This window comes from Chlorocebus sabaeus, chromosome 24 (assembly GCF_047675955.1).
Source record: "Chlorocebus sabaeus isolate Y175 chromosome 24, mChlSab1.0.hap1, whole genome shotgun sequence".
Classification (NCBI taxonomy): Eukaryota; Metazoa; Chordata; class Mammalia; order Primates; family Cercopithecidae; genus Chlorocebus; species Chlorocebus sabaeus.
Window position 1 is genome coordinate 81,076,451 of NC_132927.1, and position 14,682 is coordinate 81,091,132.

Sequence of the window (14,682 nt, forward strand, 5' to 3'; positions counted from 1 at the left end):
TTTTCTTTTTTTGAGACAGGGCCTCACCCTGTCACCCAGGCTGGATGGAGGGCAGTGTGGTACAATCGTGGGCCACTGCAGCCTCGACCTCCCAGGCTCAAGTGATCCTCCCACCTCAACCTCCCAAGTAGCTGAGACTACAGGCATGCACCACCACAACTCAGCTAATTTTTTATATTTTTTTTTAGAGATGGTGTCTCCCTATGTTGCCCAGGCTGGTCTTGAACTCTTGGGCTCAAGTGATCCTCCTGCTTCAGCCTCCCAAAGGGCTGGGATTACAGGCGTGAGCCACAGCACCTGGCCCCTTTTCTTTTTTTTTTTTTTTTTTTTTTTTTTTTCCCCTTTGAGATGGAGTCTCACTCTGTCGCCTAGGCTGGAGTGCAGTGGCACAATCTCAGCTCACTGCAACCTCCGCCTCCTGGGTTCAAGCAATTCTCCTGCCTCAGCCTCCCAAGTAGCTGGGACTACAGGCACCCACAATCACACCTGGCTAAGTTTTTTTTATTTTTTTTTTTTTCAATAGAGATGGAGTTTTGCTATTGTGGCCAGGCTGGTCTTGAACTCCTGACCTCAAGCGATCTGTCCACCTTGGCCTCCCAAAGTGGGATTACAGGTGTGAGCCACCGTGCCTGGCCTCCTTTTTTCTTTAAAGTAAAATTTACATGTAGTAAATATGATTTGGCTATAAAGGGAATGAATTACTGATACATGCTACCATGTGGATGAACTTGGAAAACATTAAGCTGAGGGAAAAGAAGTAGACATAAAGGGCCACCCACTACATGACTCCATTCACATGAAAGTCCAGAAGACAGAAATCCATAGAGACAGAAAATAAAGGCCAGGCGCGGTGACTCATGCCTGTAATCCCAGCATTTTGGGAGGCCAAAGCGGCAGATCCCCTGAGGTCAGGATCCACCTGAGGTCAGGATCATCCTGGCCAACATAGTGAAACCGAATATCTACCAAAAATACAAAAATTAGTTGGGTGTGGGGGTGTACTCCTGTAATCTCAGCTACTTGGCGGCTGAGGCAGGAGAATTGCTTGAACCTGGGAGGTGGAGGTTGGAGTGAGCCGAGATCGCGCCACTGCTCTCCAGCCTGGGCGACACAGCAAGACTCCATCTCAAAAAAAAAAAAAAAAAAAAAGGGTAGGTTAGTGGTTGCCTAGATGACTTCTAACAAACGCATACACCTATCAAGAGGGAGAACACTGCCATCAATCCAGAATGTTCCCTCATGCCCTCTCCCAGCAAAGCCCTACCCCCACCCTACCCCAAAAGACACCCCCAGTACAATTTCTTGCCTGTTCTAGAACACCACATAAAAGGAATTACACAGCAGTTCCTGTTCTGTGGAAGGTCTCTCTCTTGCTCAGCATCATGTTTATAAAGTCATCCATATCGCGGCACGGATCGGATCGCTCGTTCTATTGACATTCATTAAACAACGGTTGGACCAGTTCTACTGCCCTCCCTCCCCCCATCTCTCTCTCTCTCTCTCTCTCTCTCTCTCTCTCTCTTTCTCTCCTCTCTCTCTCTCTCTCTCTCTCTGTCTTTCTCTTTCTTTCTTGAGATGGAGTCTCGCTCTGTGGCCCAGGCGGGAGTGCAATGGCATGATCTCAGCTCACTGCAACCTCCACTTCCCAGGTTCAAGCTATTCTCCTGCCTCGGCCTCCCGAGTAGCTTGGATTACAGGCACACACAACCACACTCAGCTAATTTTTGTATTTTTAGTAGAGATGGGGTTTCACCATGTTGGCCAGGCTGGCCAGTCTTTCAAATGAATTCAACGAAATCTAAATATAATGGTCATTTAATCATCAACAACTTTTAAGAGACAATTTTTTAACAGGCTTAAATGTTTTCTCCTTTGCCTTGTATTTTCACACCACTTTGCCCACAGAATTTTATGCCAACATGACATATCTTCTGCTCGAAGTCCTCCACTGGCCTCACTGTGCTTTTCTGTAATGGAAATATGTGTATAAGTTGAAATGCCACTTTTCATTCTTTACTTCATAAGTCTCTTATCTTTGTTTCTGCTAGATTCATTATTTTTCCATTATTAGCTCACAGTTTCTCAAAACCACTGATTTGGATATAAATAATCTATATTATACATTTCGATTAAAAATTGTTATACAGAAAAAGGAAGTTTTCATTGGGGATGCATCTCCTGATGAAGGGGACGGGGCTTTTGTCCTCGTAGCCCCTGTTTCCATGGGAGACGATGACTTGTTTAAAAGACACTATCCCGCAGGGAATGTCCTCCTGCTTTATGGGTTTTACGGGCTAGCACTGACAGACTTTGTTCACACGAACAAGTCTACGGGACAAAGTAGGATTGGGGCAGCAGTTCCGCAAATCTGAGAAGTGCCACCGGGAATCGCTGCTGCGGTCGGGGACTGTGACGCCACCAGCCCCAGGATGGAGAGCGGCTCTCTGGGCGTCCAGGCAAGTCCATGCTCCGAATGGGGAGGCCGAGGAGCGGAGGAAGTCGAGGGTCTGGACATTTGCTACCCTGGAGCCGCGTGAGCCCGCCCCGCCCTGGAACGTCCTCCAGGGCGTTCTCGCCTTTGCAGCCCCCGCCTGACTGGGGACCCTCCACTCCCCACACTCTCCTTCCATCCCCGCTTCCCTCTCCCGGGCCCTCCTCCTCCCACGTCGTCAACCGTGACAAAGGAAGGCAATGCCACCTCTTACCGCCAGAGGGCGCGCCGCCCCCCCGCCCCCCCCCCCCCCCCCCCCAACCCCGACCAAAACGGACCCTGAAGCTCGGCGCCCCCTGGCCGAGAGGGGCGCAGGCGGAGAGGAGGCGCAGGGGCAGAGGGGGCCCAGGGAGCTTCGCGCCTCCTGCCTGGGTCCTGGTTTGGTTGCCCCCGCACCACCCAGTGCTTGCCCACCCTGCCTCAGTCTCCCCATCTCCCAGCCTCGGGGCTCCTCTGGCGGGCTGGGGCCCACCCTGGGGCAGAGCTGCTGGGTCTGGGGACTGGTAGCATCAAGATGCCTCGAAGTCTTGGCCTAGTTTTCAGGATCCCTGTAATTAGGACCCCCATCCCCACAGGAGCATGTCCAGAAGGTCCCGGGCGTGGCTGGGGCGTCGTGGACACCTGCCATCTTTTCAGAACGCTGCAGACATCTGCCTCCCACTCCAGTGCAGGGGGGCCTGGGCCCCCTCAAGGAATGGCTGGGAGTGGGAGGGTGGGCCTGGGGTTTCACAGCCCACACCTGAAGCCAGTCACAGCCCGACTGGGCCAGGCAGAAGCTGCACAAACTCCACACTGGAAAGGTGGGGCCAAGGGCGACCCCAGCCCACCTGCCAGCACCACCCCACCCCCAGCACCTGCCAGGCACAGTGGGGCACATCTAGCCCCCCCCCCCCACCCACCCTTGACATGTAAGGCCTCAGCCAGGAAGTCCAGAAAGAGGAAGGCATGGACGGGGGTCTCAGGAAGTCCAGAAAGAGGAGGGCGTGGACGGGGGTCTCAGGAAGTCCAGAAAGAGGAGGGCATGGACGGGGGTCTCAGGAAGTCCAGAAAGAGGAGGGCGTGGACGGGGGTCTCAGGAAGTCCAGAAAGAGGAGGGCGTGGACGGGGGTCTGTACCAGAGGCCTCCGCCACCCATGAAGCCATCGGGCCTGTGGGCCGCTCAGAGCAGGACAGGACTCCCTGGTCTAGAGGGCCCTTAGGCTGGGCTCCATGGGGTACAGCAAGGCTGGGGTACAGAGCTGGGTCCCCACAGCCCTCACCTCCCTGGCCCTGTCCATCTAGCTCCTAGGCCACCTCACCTCCCTGGGCCTCCATTTCCCCCTCCATAGAGCAGAGGTGTTAACGGCTCTAGATGGGAAGACTAAGCCGGTCTGTCTTTGCAGAGTCCACGTGGTGGCAGCACAGGGTCCGTGCTCCACAGTCAGCATCCCGTCACATGGTGGAGGGGATGTTCTGAACCTCTCTTCGAAACTCACAGAACCTGGGGACAAAGCAGGGCAGCATCTTGTCATTGAGGGGTGGCCACAGGAGGGGCCCAGGGACCAGCACCAGGTACAGGAGCAGACCCATGGCCCAGCCAAAAGGCACCGGACACACTGGGCACGGCCGGGCCTGGGCTCCCTCTGACACGGGGCACCTGGACGGGTGCTTGAGCACAGCCAGGACTTCAGATGACAGCCATCCCCGCAAGCATCTGACCACGTGCGAGACCCCACCCCCAAGCTTCCCAAATTAGCCCCTCCTAAATGCCAACTCCAGAAACCATGAAATAATTGGCCGCTGTTTACGCATCGGAGTGGCTGGCCATGCAGTGAAAGGCACCAAGCTGCTGGCGCGCGCAGGGTCATCTCCCTGTGGCTCCCGCTGTCCAGGGTTGCCCCCTGCTCCCCTCCTGCAGGGCTTGTTCCCAGCAGGTGCGTCTTCCAGCTGGGCCTGGAGACCTGGCGCCACGCGGTGCAGCAGTGACTCTACAGCTCTCTCTTTTGTGGCTCTGGGTGCTCCCACCCGCCCCCCTCCCAGCTCAGCCTGGGCACCTTTCTCCTGGTTGCTGTGTCCCAGCACTCTCCCCTCAGGAGGCTTGGGCTGGCGGCTGTGAACATTTCCAACCGGGTGGTCCTGGCTCCCCACCAGGTTGTGTCCACCCCCTCCCACCATGGCTGCTCCCCACATTGGCTCAGGGAGCCCCTGAGGAGGTCCATGGGGTCCCAAGCCCACCGATGCCCACCACTGCTTTCAGCTTCCTCCTGTTCGCCAACCACCAGGTTGGTGGTCTCTTCCTTCCCACTCTGATTCTGTGTGCCAGGGGAACATGCTGCCTCCAGGCTTTACTGTGGACTGTGTCCTCTGTGTCTCTGGTTGTGCAATCTCGGTGGCTCGTGTTTTACAAGAAGGTTGGGGAGAGCCAAGGCCGTGATCACTTCTCCCGCATCCTTCTCCAAATCGAGAGGTTACAATATTTAGCCTCAGAACCACAGTCGTCTCATGCTCAAGGCCTGTGGGCCAGGAATCCCGAGCTGGTGATATTGAGCCAGGAATCCCGTGCCGGTGGTATGCACTGTTGCTTTTCCAAACAGAAAAAGAAGAAAAACTTGTAGGCCAACCCAGTTGACTCCTTAAACTACCTCTTCGAAACTCACAGAACCCGGGGACAAAGCGGGGCAGCGTGTATATATAAAGTTGATAAACTTCAAAGACGGCTGTGAAGTCATGGAAATCCATGGAAGAACCCTAAATGCATATTCCTGAGTGAAAGAAGTCAGTTGGAAGAGGCCACATACTATATGATTCCAACTCTAGGACATCCCAGAGAAGGGGAAATTACGGAGACAGGAAAAGGACCCGTGGTTGCCAGGGTTAGTGGGGAGGGAGGGATGAATCAGCAGAGCACGGAGGGTGTTTAGGGTAGGGAGGGTAAACCGGTGCAGCCACTATGGAGACCAGAATGGCGATATTTCAAACAGTATTTCAAAAACTTAAAATAGAATTGCCACATCGTCTGGCCATTTCACTTCTGGGTATTCTCCCAAGAACTGAGTGCAAGGACTTGAACAGATATCTGCACACCCGTGTCCACAGCAGCATCACTCACCAACACCCGAGGGAGGAAGCAGCCCAGGTGCTCACGGATGGATGAACGTGGTGTATCCAGGCCGGGAGAGGTGGCTCACGCTTGTCATCCCAGCTCATGGAAGGCCAAGGCGGGTGGAGCGCTCGAACTCAGGAGTTCAAGACCAACCTGGCCAACAGGTGAAAATCCAGCAATACAAAAAATACAAAAATTAGCTAAACGTGGTGGTGTGCGCCTGTAGTCCCAGCTACTCAGGAGGCTGAAGTGGGAGGATTGCTTGAGCCCAGGGAGGTCGAGGCTGCAGTGAGCCATAATGGTGCCACTGCACTCCATCCTGGGCACCAGAGCGAGACCCTGTCTCAAAAAGAAAAAAGCGGCGTATCCATCAAAGGGAATATTATCCAGCCTAAAAAAAAAAAAAAAAACAAAAAAAAAACAAAAAAAACCAAGAGGTCCTGACAGAGGCTGCCACACAGGTCAGCCTTGAAGACATTACGCTGAGTGAAAGAACCAGACACAAAAGGGCATATGCTGTTTGACTAAGAGAGCGGTCAAAACCCCAGAGGAGCAAACAGAATGGAGGGTGCCAGGCTGGGGGAAGGAGGGTGTGGGGAGTTCGTGTTTGCTGTTTCAGAGTCTCCATTCGGGAAGGTGAAGAAGTTCCGGAGATTGGTTGCACAACAACGTGAATGTACTGACGGCCACTGAACTTGAACTGTACATTTAAACATGGGAAGATGGTGTGGGAACGACCCTCAGTCAGTCGGTCTGGCAGCAGATTTGATGCAGATGAAGAGGGAAGTGAGGCATCAGTAGGGAAGACTGTGATCACCCCTGATTGGCACAGATAGATAAGGAGCTGTTAAGGGGGTTCAGAAGAGGTTAAGACATAGGAGAGATGGATAAGAAGGTTTTCCATACTTCTGATCAAAATTCCAGAGGGGCTGGGCACAGTGGCTCATGCCTGTAATCCCAGCACTCTGGGAAGTCATGGCAGGTGGATCACTTGAGGACAGGAGTTCGAGACCAGCCTGGTCAACATGGTGAAAACCTGTCTCTACTAAAAATACAAAAATTAGCCAGGCATGATGACAGGTGCCTGTAATCCCAGCTACTCGGGAGGCTGAGGCAGGAGAATCCCGGAGAACCCAGGAGGTGGAGGTTGCAGTGAGCCAAGATCGTGCCACTGCATTCCAGCCTGGGCGAGAGAGCAAGACTCTGAAGAAAGAAAAGAAAAGAGAGGAGAGGAGAGGAGAGGAGAGGAGAGGAGAGGAGAGGAGAGGAGAGGAGAGGAGAGAAAAGGAAAGAAGAGAAGAAAAGAAAAGAAGCCAGGCGCAGTGGCTCACGCCTGTAATCCCAGCACTTTGGGAGGCCAAGGTGGGCGGATCACAAGGTCAGGAGATCGAGACCATCCTGGCTAACACAGTGAAACCCTGTCTCTACTAAAAATACAAAAAATTAGCCGGGCGTGGTGGTGGGCGCCTGTAGTCCCAGCTACTCAGGAGGCAGAGGCAGGAGAATGGTGTGAACCTGGGAGGCGGAGCTTGCAGTGAGCCGAGATTGCACCACTGCACTCCAGCCTGGGCGACAGAGCGAGACTCCGTCTCAAAAAGAAAAGAAGAGAGAAGGAAGGGAAGAGGAGGGGAGAGGAGGGGAGTGAAGGGGAAGGGAGGGAAGGGAGGGAGGGAGGGAAGGAAGGAAGGAAGGAAGGAAGGAAGGAAGGAAGGAAGGAAGGAAGGAAGGAAGGAAGGAAGGAAGGAAGGAATTCCAAGAGGTGGAAAGAGATAAAACGGGAGAGCCCACCACCTCCCTGACAACATGGCTGAGAATTTTCCAGAACTGATAAAATATGGAAACTTCAGCCTCAAGAGTGCAGCACTCTCAAGCAGGAAGAATAAAAGCAGCCCATCCCTAGATCTCCCTTGGTACACTCAGAATGCTGAAGGAGAACTTGCTAGAGGCAGACCCCACGAATGGCAAGAACAGAAGCAGATGAACGTCTCCAAAGTGCTGAGGCAGAGGCAGAGGCAGCAGCCGGACCCACACGCCCCGCTCCACTCCCACTTACGGGCATGAGAGAAGCATCAGATGAGCAAAATGACTACACCACCCAGTTCCTCAGCAGAGGAACCTCCACAGAATGCAGCTCAGAAAGAGGGGATGCTTGGGCTGCCAGAAAGAGTGGGGTGCAAACATGTGCAAACCTCAATGGGTGCTGGCTGTGTGCAACAAAGCCCTGTTGAAAGCGAAGGGTAATAATAAAGGCAAGATAGACCGAGTATTGGGCAGTCGTAATGATCTGTGAGCCAGGACGGGTGTGATCTGTCAGGAGGAGGATGGAAATGCTGGCTATCTTTGTATTCTAAATATACTTGTTAAAATTCTAAGAGTGACTATTTTAAAATAGAAATAGAGCATATAACTTCCACTTAACTCTTCAAGGAAAAAATAGAATGTCAGATTGAGCCAGAGCCACGGAAGAGCACTCAGGCAGCGGGAGCTACACGTGCAAAGGCCCTGGGGAAGGAGGGAAGAGGCACACGCCTGGCACTGACGTCAGTGCGGCTGGAGGCAGATGGGTGCAGAGAGGGGTCTGAGACGCGGCTGGAGGCAGCAGGACCAGACGGGATGGGGCCTCAGGGCCGTGGTTCTGAACTTCATTCCAACAGCAGAAAAAGGGAGGCATGTTTGTAACCTGCAGTGAGGCAGGAGCCATGGACAGGATTGCATCTGTGGCTTGCCAGCATCCCGCAGGGAGCAGACTGCCCTCAGGCCCCAGCGGAGGGAGGGAGAGCAGGCAGAACAATTTTGGCCCCTGGATATGGTGGTGGCAGGGGAGGTGGTGAGCAATGGAGGAAGGGAGATTTAGGAAACAGGGCCCAGCTCCTCGGTGTGGGGGCAGTGAGGCGAGGGAAGAACACGGAGAGAGGCTGGCTCGGGGCTTGACAGAGTGGTGGGGTGTCCCATGGGAGGCAAAAGCAGATGGTGGGGCGGGCGAGAGAGTCACGGTTCTTTCCGCCTCATCAAGTGTGTTTCTGAGGACATGGAGGGCGGTGGGAGGCTGACAGTGCAGAGAGAGCGCAGGAGTGGGAGCGGGGCCGGGGGCAGGACCTGCCAGGCTCAGTAGCACTAGGGCAGTCTTCATAGATGAGATGGGGCATGGCCCCTCTGGAGAGGGAAGAGGAGGGGGTAGCAGAGGCAGAGCTGGGGCAGCCAGGGAGGTAGGAGTGTGCTATGGACTGAGGTATGACCCCCCCAAATCCTTATGTCAAGCCACAACCCCCAATGTGACCAATTTGGAAATAGGGTCTTTAGAAGGTAACTACGACCTTTGCGAAGTCATAAGGGTGGACCCTAATCCAACAGGACGGTGGCCTTCCACAAAGAGGAGGAGACACCAGAGGAGGACGCAGCAAGGCCGGCAGAAAGGTTTCGTCAGAAACCAACACTGGGCCGGGCGCGGTGGCTCAAGCCTGTAATCCCAGCACTTTGGGAGGCCGAGACGGACGGATCACGAGGTCAGGAGATCGAGACCATCCTGGCTAACACGGTGAAACCCCGTCTCTACTAAAAATACAAAAAACTAGCTGGGCGAGGTGGCGGCGCCTGTAGTCCCAGCTACTCGGGAGGCTGAGGCAGGAGAATGGCGGGAACCCGGGGGGCGGAGCTTGCAGTGAGCTGAGATCCGGCCACTGCACTCCAGCCTGGGCGGCAGAGTGAGACTCCGTCTCAAAAAAAAAAAAAAAAAAAAAAAAAAAAAAAAAAAAAAAAAAAAAGAAACCAACACTGACACTGACGGCACCTTGATCTCGGACTTCCAGGCTCCAGAGCTGTAAGAAAATAAATGTCTGCTGTCTAAGCTGCCCAGGCTGAGGTCTTCTGTTACGGTAACCTGGGCTCACTCATACAGAGGGGAACCAAAAGCATATGCAGTCCTGGCACCCACAAGCGAGCGTGTGTCAAGAAAGAGGAAGCAGAAACCGCGGGCATGGCTGCTCCTTCAGAGCACGCAGAAAACTGTGCAGACAGGGCACGGGCACAAACCCATGTGAGCAGAGAAGCATCTCTCCAGGTGCACACCCGCACTGCTGAGACGCAGCTGCCCCCGCAGGGCTCAGAAGTTCCCTGTGAGAGCAGCGCCATCCCCCATGCCTCCTGAGGCTGCCTGGGTCCCACAATGGCCACCGCACCGTCTCCTATCCCACAAGCCCTCCTAACCCTGCCTCCCCCCCATCAAGATGCAGGGGCTGTGTCCCCTCCCCTTGAGCCTGGCCAGGGCTTTGGGTCTCTGCTGACAGAGGACAACAGAAGTGAACTGTGTTGGCTTGGTGCATTGCAAATGCTCACGCCTGTAATCCCAGCACTTTGGGAGGCCAAGGCAAGACGATCACTTGAGCCTAGGAGTTCAAGACCAGCCTGGGCAACATAGTGAAACCCCCACCTTTCTACAAAAAAAAAATTAAATTTAAATTAGCCGGGCATGGTGGCGGGCGCCTGTAGTCCCAGCTACTCGGGAGGCTAAGGCAGGAGAATGGCGTGAACCCAGGAGGCGGAGCTTGCAGTGAGCCAAGATCGTGCCACTGCACTCCAGCCAGGGTGACAGAGCGAGACTGCATCTCAAAAAAAAAAAATTTTTTTTTTTGTTTTAATGAGCCAGGCATGGTGACACACACCTGTAGTCCCAGCTACTCACAAGGCTGAAGCAGTAGGATCGCCTGAGCCTAGGAAGTCAATTCTGTAGTGAGCCATGATTGCACCACTGCACTCCAACCTGGGCAAGAAGCAAGACCCTATCTCAAAAAAAAAAAAAAAAAAAGTGCCTGGGTGACGTGCAAGCTATATTCTGTCAACAAACAAGAAATAGACCAACACTGCAGATCAGGAAACAAAAGAAAAGGGGGGTCTCAGGAACTGCAATTTAGGAGACACAGATCTAGCCAGGAGCTCAATCGTGTCTGTGCCGGGGAGGCCCGGCAGGGGCTTACAAAGGTTTGCGGTGAGTCTACACATCCAGAAGGTGTTGGCATGGTCCATGACCAACGGTGGGGGCTTAATAGCGTAGGACAGCTCTGGCTGATAATCAGTCTAGTCAGGTGTGCCTGTCCCCAGGAGACCAGTGATCAGGCCTGGTGTGAACAGTTCAAATCAAAGTCAGCTGGTTCATGATTTGGCCCAGGTCAAGGGGTCAGTTCCATCTGGCGAGTTGGACTGGGTCCAGCTCCTCCTGCCCTCACAGCTCCTTTTTAGATAGCCCTGACATAAGCATCTCCATTACGGAATTTCTTTTCACAGCTCTGGAGTCCACACACCTCCATCGTGTTCCCCTGGGAGGCTGACTCTTGGGCCCCCAGAGTCACCATGCTGAGTGAGCCATCATGGAGCTGGCCCTCCACCCCCCACTCAGGCACCCCAGCTGATGCCATGTGGACAGAGATGAGGCAGTCCTGCTGAGCCCTGTGCAAATACATGATCTCTGGGATTTACATTTGAGGGTCATTTGTTACACAGCAACAAACAGATGCATTTTGCCTGTGGCGCTAAGAAACCACCCCTCATATTGTCTTATGCCCAATTTCTGCCTCCAAAGAAAGAAAAAGTAAAAACTAAAAGACAGAAATGAAATCCACAGGCAGTCAGAGTGACCTGCCCCGACTAGTCATAGGGCTCCCTCCTCCTTGGGACCCTCCCTCCTTCCCAGCCCAGAGCCCCTCCCTCCAAAGCTTCCCTGCTCCTACCCCATCCTTGTCGGGAGAAAAGACCTGCAGAGAACCCCAACAAGCCTCTTCATCGAGGGAGGGGAGCACGCCACTCACCCAGAAGGGGATTGGGAACCAGAAGTCAGGTTAGCCTCCCTGAGGTCGCAGGGCCTGATTCTGGCACCCCAGTGTCCAACACCTGCCCCCCATTACTGCAGGGTACTTTACAGCCCCCGCCTACACCTCAACCCCCCTCCAGCTCCACATCTGTTCAGGCGATGTCCAACACCACCCGAATCTTACTGACCACTGGTGAGAAAGGGAGGGGCAAGGTTGGTCTCTGCATGGTACAGCTGGGTAAACTGAGGCAGCACGTTCTGGGCAGCCCAGGACGCCCAGGTTCCCGCCAGCCCGTGGCCTCTCCTACCTTGCACGGGCTTCATAGTTTGCCAGCAAAGCCACAAACGGGGGCTCCACGGGCCAGCGACTCTGTGCCCTCCCCACCCCACCTCAGTTTCCCCCGTGGAGCTGGTCTGCAGGCCTGGAATCCACACCCCCCGCCACACTGCACCACTCTGCAGGTCGCTGGCACCTATTCTGGCTTCACTGGGACCCCCACCCAGATGCACCCTGCAGCCGACTCCACCAGACCCACGCTGCCCAGGTATTTTTAGCAGAGGTTCAGGTGTTTCTTAAACCTCAACTGAGACGTGAATTTCTGCCCTGACGGCTGCAGCCGGGAGCCACACGTCTTGCCTGGCGGGCGTGGGCGGTTCTGACCTCGGAGTCACAGCTGCACGGTCTGCAGTCCTCTGGGAACTTCCTCCTCCCAGGTGCCCCAATTTGGGCTCCCCAGGTGCCTCCACCCCAGGCTGCCCAATGGGCTCTCCCTTGCCCTGTCCTCCGTCTAGAGCCCCTCCCGATGACAGTCGCCACCCCCTCTCCTTCTCTGTCTAGAAGCTTGGAGAGCAAGAGCAGATGCCTGGGTTCAGGTTCTCAGGGATCTGGGTTCAAGTCCTGGCCCCACCTGCACTTGGGAAAGCTGCTGCCTCTCAGAACCCGTTTCCTCCACTGCGAAGTGGAGGGAAAAGTGCCCACAACGGGGGACTGTTGTGACTATAACCAGCCAGTGGTGCCTGCAGCACCCACAGACCCCCAGACATCTTCAGGGCTCCCTGTGCCCCAGTCAGCGCCAGGAGCCTGCAGGACCAAGAGGGGCCCTGGCAGGGGTGCACAGACCTTCAGATGTTCAGACCTGAGGCCCAAGACCTGCCTGTCAGGACCGAGACACTCCTGCCTGGGGATGCTGGAGTCCCAGAAAGTGAGAAGCAATGGTCCAGTGCCCTCTGCTCTCACTTCCTCCCCACCAAGCACAAGTATTAATTATGCAAACCTCAGCTCCCCCGGGGGCGCCAGGAGGAAACGCCTGGCGGAGCGTCTCCCACCCTGTGCAGCCTGGGTCTCCCTCCACGGTCCCAGCCTCTTCCACTGCCGCTTTCAGTTACCCGGCTTTGTAGGAGCAAGCAGCGTGTCCGTTTTCTTCTTTCTCAAACCATCTTAGCTGCTTTTGATTGGTATTCTTCCATGTAAAATGTAGAGTACATTTATTGATTTCTTAAAAAAAAAAAAAAAATGAAGCCCAAATGAGACTCTGATTAGAATCACATTGAATTTATTATGTCCATCTGGGGAGAATTATGTGTTTATAACATTAAGTTTTCCTGTCCATTCTGTTGGGTTTGCTAAGTAAGCTGACATGTGATCTGCAAATGATGGCAGATGACTGTGTAAGGTGACCTTGGGAATGTCGTGGCTCCTCTCCAGGCATCTCCGTCTCCACAGCACTCTCCTTCACATTCCAGAAACTTCTCTCCACCAGGCATGCCTTTGGCCAGTCCTGGGACATGTACTGCCCCTTGAGGTTTCCAATACTCTGTCCCACCTTTATAAAGAGCCCCTTTGTTAAACACTGCTACAAGTAACCTGCTCTAAATGTGGGTCTATCTCCTGCTGGGACCCTGCTAGGTCTAAGAGTTTCTCCCAGGAATTCAAGGAGGGTTTAATATCAGAGTTCAATCCATGCAAATACCATCTGAATAGATGACAGGGCAAAAAGGGTCCCAATATCTCAAGTGATGCCACTGGTGACTTTTTAAAAATTTCTGAGCAAATTAGAAATTGAAACAAATGAAATATTTCTAATTTGACAAAATTGTTCACCAAAAACCCACCACAAAAATACATTGATGGAAATAGCTGTTGCCAGGAGTTTGGGAAAGAGGAAGTGGTTGGATTGGTGGAACACAGGGGGTTTTTAGGGCTGTGAAACTAATGTGAATGACACTGTAATGGCAGAGACATGACACTACGCATCTGTCAAAACCCACAGAACTTTACAGCAAGAGTGAGCCTTAATGTATGCAAATTTTAAAGTTCAGTCAAGAGGCTGGGTGTCTAGGACGGAAGACGGGCCGTGTGTGGCGAGAGCCTCTGGCTGTAGTACAGACCCAGGGAGCAGCCTCACTGGAGGTGCTGGGGGAAGGGGCTGACCTGGGCACCCTCACAAATGATGAAGTCTGTGAAACCAAAAGCAAATGGACCCGCACATGAGCCCTGTACCCTGGTAGACAAATGCTTCTGCCGAGGGGTGCAGGTGAGCAATTCCTACACCGCTGGCCCTGCACAGTGGAGCTTATCGATTAGGTCAATGGATGGTGGGTGGTGGGGCAGGTTCCTTACTGTTGGGTGTGAGCTACAGACAAATAGGGGCAGAGGCTAGAACGACCCATTGCCGAGGGTCAGAGTCGAGACAGCAGCACCAGCTCCCGTGGGCTCCCTCTCCATGCAGGCAGTGTGATGATTGACTTTATGTGTCAGCTCCCCTGGCCGTGGGGTGCTGGTTGGTTACTTCTGGGGATGTCCCAGGGTGTTCCGGATGAGAATAGTATTTGAATCAGTGGGCACTGTAAAGCAGGCCCACCTGCTTTACAGTGGCATTACCCAATCTGCTGAGGACCTGAATAGCACAGAAAGCAGAGAAAGGTGAATTTGCCCCACTCTTCCTGCCATGCTGCTTGAGCTGGGACACTCACCTCACCTTCTGTGGCCCTGACACTGAGATTAATGCCATCAGCCCTCCAGCTCTCAGGCCTTCAGACCCAGACCACACTGCACCACCAACTTCCCTGAGTCCCAGCGAGTAGGCAGCAGGCGTGGGACCTCTTGGCCTCAGGAATCACCTGGACCCAGGCTTCAGCTGGCATTTCCCCTGCTTGCACTTCTTTCTCCTGCCACCTTGTGAAGAAGGTGCCTGCTTCCCTTCCACCATGATTGTAAGTTTCCCCAGGCCTCCCCAGCCATGCAGAACTGTAAGTCAATTAAAGCTTCTTTGTGGGCTGGGCGAGTTGGCTCACACCTGTAATACCAGC

General features: G+C 54.0%; 1 long non-coding RNA gene across 2 annotated transcripts in view; it reads right to left on the reverse strand.

The window, feature by feature from the left end:
• Nucleotides 1-1,310: 1,310 nt before the first annotated feature.
• The window catches only part of LOC119619094 (uncharacterized), a 30,315-nt gene continuing 16,943 nt past the window's right edge, over nt 1,311-14,682 (reverse strand). For both annotated transcript variants that reach the window (XR_012091101.1, XR_012091102.1), the window contains 3 exons: nt 12,760-12,868; nt 3,790-3,971; nt 1,311-1,967 (listed from right to left, as the gene is read on the reverse strand). This is a non-coding gene — a long non-coding RNA (uncharacterized lncRNA). The remainder of the gene's footprint in view (nt 1,968-3,789; nt 3,972-12,759; nt 12,869-14,682) is intronic.